General features: G+C 43.3%; 2 protein-coding genes across 2 annotated transcripts in view; one reads left to right on the top strand and one right to left on the bottom strand.

Annotated features, from left to right (window-relative positions):
- Positions 1-7,556, top strand: part of DENND4C (DENN domain containing 4C) — a 390,193-nt gene that overhangs the window by 232,872 nt on the left and 149,765 nt on the right. The gene's annotated exons all lie outside the window — the stretch shown is intronic.
- SAXO1 (stabilizer of axonemal microtubules 1) overlaps positions 1-7,556 on the bottom strand; it is a 40,908-nt gene that overhangs the window by 31,130 nt on the left and 2,222 nt on the right. The window lies entirely within an intron of this gene.

Consider the following 7,556-nt stretch of genomic DNA (forward strand, 5'->3'; position numbering starts at 1 on the left):
TGGGATGTTGATAAGAACTAAAACTAAGTGTCCTTTAGGTGAACTATCCTCATTATGATGCTAAAAATCACACCCACAGGCCAGAAAAACATCTACTCAGATAAGCCACATACTCTCTGAGCACGTGTGGTAAATTTAAAGGGGGCTGTACATTTAAGATGAAATGAGAAAGAAACTAACCAATGATCAGCTGGGAGGTGTGAATATTGGCTGCTGTTGACACTTTTAACTGTATAAATATCTTGTGTTTTCTTGGTGCTGTGTGCTGGCTTTGTGGAGTTACCAGCTAGCACTCATCTTTGCACAAAAATGAATTAAATAAAATACATCCGCTCTGTGTGGTTTGGCATTTTGCACACCAGGAGAACCAACATGCTTTTTGGGGTGACAGTATGGGCTACGTAGGTGGACAGTGAGGTGGACTAAAAAATGCCTGAGATGCTGGACTCAAAGGGTTGTGATAAGTGGCATAAAGTCCAGCCAGAAGCCAGTCACCAGCTGTGTGCCCCAGGGCTGGATAATGGGGTAAATACTATTAAATATCTTTATGAATGACCTGGATAATGGGACAGATGGCACCATCAGCAGGTTTGCAAATGACAGAAAACTGGGAGAAGTGGTTGACAGACCCACTGTGTGTGTTGCTATTCAGAGGTACCTCAACAGGATTAAGAAATGGGTCAACAGGAAAGTAATGAAATTCAACAAAGGGAAATAAAAGAAGTCCTGCATCTGGAGATTAATAAACCCAGGCGGCAGGACACTGATGTCCAACCAGAGAGCAGTTTGTCAGAAAAGGCCATGATGGTCCTGGTAGACAAGTTGGCCAAGAGCCAGCAATGCATCCTTGTGGCAAAAGCCAGCAGCACTCTACACTGCACTGAACAGTACATTGTCAGCCCATCAAGGGAAGCGGCCCCTCCTCTACTCAACACTGAGGAAGAGGTATCTGAATGCTGTGTCCAGGTCTGGACACCCTAAGTCCTCCCCAAGCCCCAGGGGCTCTCCCCAGTATGAGATATGGACATACTGGAGGAAAGGGCCACAAGGACGTTAAAGGACTGGAACACCTCTCATACTAGGAGCAACTGAGAAAGCTTAGAGGAGAGAAGGCTCAGAGGGATTTTATCAGTATGTATAAATAGCTGGTGGGGATGGGCATAAAGAGGAGGGAGTTAGGCCCTTCCCAGTGGTGCCATGACAGGAATGCCATCCACAGAAGCAGGCAAGAAGTAATCTTACAACCCTTGCCACACCACCACCCGACAAAAATACAGACAGTATTCATGCCCCATCCTCCACAGTGACTTCTTTGCTCTGCATATTGATTCCCTTTACACTACTTATTTATTGTACTGGTACAAAAATACGAGTTAAGCAGGACTGGGAAGTTATATGCACTTTTGCTGGTTTTATGCCTTTTCCAGATAAATTTTGTGCTGTACTGAAGAGAAGGACTTTGAGTACTCCAGGTCTGAGTTTTTAAGTAGTGCTTAGCGTCTGCATCTCCCATTGGTTTAAATGGGATTTGTAGCTACCCTTAACTGACCCACCTCTGCCTAATTTTTTCCTTTTGTCAAGCCAAGGCCAGAAGGATAATACCACATCTTTCCCAGAACCACAAAGAATCAACTACTCTACAGTCTTTAAGCTTTGGGAAGATGTTTCATAAAAGGATGAGACCCATTCTGCATGGGCCCAGTGACAGTTAAGTACATGAAGAGATTTCTGGTTTTTCTCACACCCCCACCCCCCACCACCCACCCCCCCCACACCCCTGCTTCTGAAGGCTCTCCTTTGTCTACTTAATGTGACATATACTTCAAACATTTGCCGGGTCCAAGAATATCACAGGAATCTGGAGAATACTTCTAAACCTTGCTTTTGATTCCCCACTAATCCCTACAATCATTTAAACGTTATATAGACTGAATATTGGAGTCAATGGTATATAGCCACTGAAGATACATCAACTTGTACCAGTACTGTAAAGGCCTAATGCAGTAATACCATCTAATGACCTCATGCCATGACTACCTTCTGCATTTTGGAGATGAGATCAGTCCAAACACTACCTTTTGCCAACTGAAAGTATTATTTAAAAAACACTGTCTTCTACGAATACTGCATGGAAAGAGAATGCAACAGAAAGAGGGCTAAAAAAATTGTCTTGAAAAAACAAAGCACCTCTGTTCTTGCAATGCTAAGACTGTTATGTCTATAATAGGGGTTTAATTCTATTGCACTCTACTCATGCACAGTAACAATGACTGAACTGGTAATAGGTAGTTATGTGTGAAAGCAGTAGGTAGGAAATTGCCAGTCACTATCTGGTTTTATTCTGTCAGTCCTCCTAAGAATTTAGAGTCTCCACCATGGGCCTTGCGTTTATGTATTTCTCTTTGGAATCAGTTTGATTCTTCTATAGGAATAATAGAAAATTTTCTCTTACGGTTATAAGAACTGTTTTACTTAAATTGAATCCAGTTCTGGCCTGTACTAAAGCTCTTTCTAGACATGCATTTGCCAGTTTGTTAACAAACTATTTCCAATACAGCAAAAACAATGAAGCCTTTAAGCATCTTTAGCATTGCAAAAAGAAATCCTACTTAAGCTTTTTAAAAGTTGGTTTAAACTTAAAGCTAGAATTTCATTAAAACTAATAAAAGAAACAGACTTAATTGAAAGAATTTCACCCAGTACTTGCTTGTTTATTCCTGAGTTTTGCAATGTTTGGCCTGAGTGAAAACTAGCACTCTACACTATGAAAATGACATCAAACTGCTGCAAAGAAAACTGACCCCAGAAGTGCTGTGTAGGACTTCCCATCTCAGGAGACTTCCACAATTTGACATTTCCACCCTACTACATTTTCACTCTCCAAGTTACTGAAGTTTCAGCACCTTCCATAGTGATGCACTTCATTTACAGAAGCTGTGTTTTGAAGATGGGTCCATTCTGACAGACACTCTCTCAAGTTCTTAAACCAGTTCAGAGGCAAAATAATCCTAATAACTCCCACTGAAACTAGTTGTCACTCCAGCTGCTCAGCACCTAAGAGTTTTATTTCACTCTACCCCCAAGAAATCTTCACAAGAACTACAACAGGCAATAAACAAAAACAAAAACAAAAAAACCCACTGTTCAAACTTCTTCAGAATGGGACTTCAGGATATCAAGATGTAGATGAGCAGAACATGCTACAATGTAAACAGACCCACTTCAGTTAAAAAAAAATATGGAAAGTCACACTCCAGTGGCCAACTCACTTTCCAAACAAAACTTGCCAAGAGTAAAATGCAAAGCTCCCCTTGCAGTGGGAGATGACATCACTCAGTAACATGACATCACCATCTCCATCAGTGAAGAGATGCATTCAATTGTCCAGAATTGGCATAACAAAGCGTCAGATGAAAAAGTACTCCTCGTATAGCTGCACCTGGCATGAAAAAAGCTTGCTACAAATGGCTTGTTAAAAGGACCAGTATTTTCATCATAGATGTCTAACTATAGAAATTATGTAATCAAATACATATTCAGTCTGTTCAGACTTAACACTACTCTAACAAAATTCCCTTGTTACATGATGGATGAAACTTTTAAGCAGTGTCCAAGCCTATGCTCCCAACTATTTCCTGTAAATACTAATAAAATACCTGATCCTTTAAAATGGTAAATAGCCACTGACAAAAATTTCAGCCCCAATGTCATGAAATAAAAGAACTGCTCAAAAATTCAGAGATAGGAGTACTCGGCATCAGAATCCTGCGTGTTAGGAATACGGACAACCTATATTGAGTGAACCTTTCTCTAAGATGATATGGACTGCAAAATTCAGACCAAGCACCTTCGATTAAAATGACTGTCAAGAATCTTGATTTAGCCACTTGGTCTTTCCATTGACATGAACTGCCCAAGAACCAAACAGAGCTTCCACCCTGCACAACAGCATGGAATGCAAGATGAGCACTGCATAAGAGAAGCAGAATAGCTACAGTAAACCTGTTCCAAGGACAACAGAATCGGGCATTTATTGTACAATTTATTTCATGACAATTTATTTATTTGACAATCTGTGCAGCATAGTTCCTGCACACACATACTGTTTGCTGTTATATTTTGATGAACCTCAGCAGCAGCACACATCTTACCAGTCCCTTTCCTTCCCACAAACTACCTTATTTGCCATCTCCTTGACTTGCAACAGGTGCAGTTGTGTCCTATTCTCCACTTCGCTTCATACAGATTTTATACAGCAGCTACAGCATACACACCAAATACATTGTATTTGTCATTGCCCAATTACTTAAAAAAACTACTTGTGTAAACAGACTCTTTAAGCAACTGAAGATGTCCAGACACAAACACAAGTGAAATGATTGTGCCCCTGGCTCCTGAGGTACTTTATGTTTACCATTAAACAGCAGCTTGCAGCTTTCCCTAACTGGTATTCCTAAGTGCAAACTATTAAAATGCATGCAGCTGGAAGATAGTCAAGCTGCCAGAATGTACATAAATGAGTGACTACAGATTAGATCCACCTCTTGAGAGGACTCTGCCTACATGTGAGCATATCAGAAACCACTGCTGGTGCCACAGAGAAACACCATCAGATGTGATATATAATTTAGAAGTGTTAAAATGCCCAGAATAGGGACAGAAAGATACTCATACTTTCTGCAGTTGTGCTTTATGCCAATTAAACACAGAGTTCCCCAGCTGTAAGCCCACACAAGACAGCTGAACAGCTTCACATAAACTGGAGGGCAGGTAGGTATCACCAGGTAGAATGGTCCGGAAAATACTCTTCTATAGAAAAGGTACCTCCAAATGATGCCACACTGAAGTTAGCCCAGCTTGGTAAGGTTTTACCATCAGCAGTAGAAGGAAGACTGGGGGAACTGTGGGCCTGCTGCTGAACGAGGTGGGTGCCCAGTGACACAGGATGCAGAGAAGGCAGAGTTACAGAATGCTGCCTTTGCTTCAGTCTTTACTGCTAAGGCTAGCCCTCAGGCATCTCACCCCCCAGAGGTGAGAGAAAATCTGGAGAAGACCTCCTCTTGGTTAAGAAGGATTGGGCTAGAGATCACCTATGCAAACTGGATCCTCACAAATACATGGGCCCCGATAGGAGGCACCCGTGAGTGCTGAGGGAGCTGGCAGATGTTCTTGCCAAGCCACTCCATCATCTTGGAAAGGTCATGGAGGAGAGATGCTCAAGGTCTGGAGAAAAGAAAATGTCATTCCAATCACGAATAACTGCAAGGAGGACCCAGGAAAATATAGGCCAGTCAGCTTCACCCCTAGCCCCAGAGAGGTGATGGAGTAGTTCATCCTGGAGATCATCTCCAGGCATGTAGAGGAAAAGGTTATCAGAAGTATTCAACATGGATTCACCAAGGGGAGATCATGCTTGACCAACCTGATAGCCTTCTATGATGGTGTAACTGACTGGGTTGATGAAGGGAGAGCAGCGGATGTTCTTTACCTTGACTTCAGCGAGGTGTTTGTCACTGTTTCCCATAACATCCCTCGTAGACAAGCTTAGGAAGTGTGGGTTAGATGGGAGGACAGCGAGGTGGATTGAGAACTAACTGAACAACAGAAATCAGAGTGTCATGATCAACGGGGCAGTCTGGTTGGAGGCCTGTCACTAGTGGTGTTCCCCAGGGGTCTGTGCTTGGTCCAGTCCTGTTCAACATATTCATCATCGACCTGGACAAAGGGACGGAGTGCACCCTCAGCAAGCTCGCTGATGATACCAAGCTCGGAGGAGTGGCCGATACACCAGAAGCCTGTGCTGCCAATCCAGCGAGACCTGGACAGGCTGGAGAGCTGGGCCAAGGGGAACCAAATGAAATTCAACAAGAGCCAAGTGTCAAGTCCTGCACCTGGGAGGAACAACCCCATACACCAGTACAGGCTGGGCATTGACCTGCCGGAAAGCAACTCCATTGAGGACCTTGGAGTGCTGTGGACAGCAAGTTGACTCTGAGCCAGCAGTGTGCCCTTGTGGCCAAGGCAGCCAACGGTCTCATGGGGTGCATTAAAAAGAGTGTGGCCAGCAGGGTGAGGGAGGTTATCCTCCCCCTCTACTCTGCCCTAGTGGGACAACATTTCAAGTACTGTGTCCAGTTCTGGGCTCCCCCGTTTAAGAAGGACAGGGAACTGCTCGAGCAAGTCCAGCAGAGCACTACCAAGATGATCAGGGGACTGGAGCATCTCCCTTGTGATGAAAGGCTGAGAGACTTGGGTCTGCTCACCCTGGAGAAGACTGAGGGGGGATCTTATCAATACTTATAAATATCTGAAGGGCAGATGTCAAAAGAATGGGATCGGACTCTTCTCAGTGGTGCCCAAAGACAGGACAAGGGTCAATGGGCACAAGCTGGAGCACAGGAATTTTCCCCTAAACACGAGAAAAAAAACTTTACTGTGAGGGTGGCAGGGCAGTGGAACAGGCTGCCCAGAGAGGTGTGGAGTCTCCTTCCCTGGAGACATTCAAAACCCGCCTGGATGCAGTCCTGTGACCCCTGCTCTAGGTGTCCCTAGGTGTCTAGGTGTCAAGCAGGGGGGTTGGATGAGATTATCTCCAGAGGTTCCTTTCAACCCTTACCATTCTGTGATTCTGTGAAAACATGGCTACCAACTCACCAGTTACCTCAAACACCTTCTCACTACACAGCTACTGCTACAAAACACCAGTTTGCACTGCTGCCCTAATACACTGGAATTCTTACCCTCATGCCTCTGTCCATCATCTCACACACACACACCATCCACAAATGAAAGAAACTTGATGTGAATTTGCCCCATAAGGAATGATACATGTGTTTTTGTATCTCTCCATACATGCATATATACAGACACATCCATAAATGTCACTTATGATTTAGCAGTTGTGTGGTAAATATCCATACTGAGAAGTACCGAGTACTGAACATTCTGGAACCATTCGGAAGTTTGTAGCTCTCACATGGGATCCATACAGCAGCAGCCTGGTCCCTGCTGTATGTAGTATATTAGCTAGAACAATTAGATCAAGAGTCTTTCCCTAATACCTCAAAGCTGTGACAGAACAGGTCATCTTAATTTTAAAAAACATATTTTTCATAGCCTGTACTACTACTGCCTATCCCAGCTGATTAAGAAAAAAAAGTATTTTCTCAATCCACACCATCGTACAGTACAGAATGCATAAATGACTCACTGAAACTGTATCTTTCTGCCTTTATGCAGAATTAACTTATGTATTCTAATTCATGGCCATTCCTAGCACAAAGAAGATGTTTTATCTCTCAGCTAGTGCTACCACTGGCCACAGTGAACCATTCTAAAAGCAGCAGTTACACAACAGACAGGGCTTGCTGTTCACTAAGTCTTGTAACTGAGACTGTTTCTCCCATTACTTGCACATTATCCACTGACAGAACTGTATTTGCATTTTTTCAATGCTCATTGAACTAGTGAGTCAATTATATGTTCTTTTAGCTTTACTTTTCAGTAAAAATGGGCTGATATGTGTTCAGAACAGCCAAACATACAGACAGACTGCA

The sequence above is a fragment of the Phalacrocorax carbo genome, chromosome Z (assembly GCF_963921805.1).
Source record: "Phalacrocorax carbo chromosome Z, bPhaCar2.1, whole genome shotgun sequence".
NCBI lineage: Eukaryota > Metazoa > Chordata > Aves > Suliformes > Phalacrocoracidae > Phalacrocorax > Phalacrocorax carbo.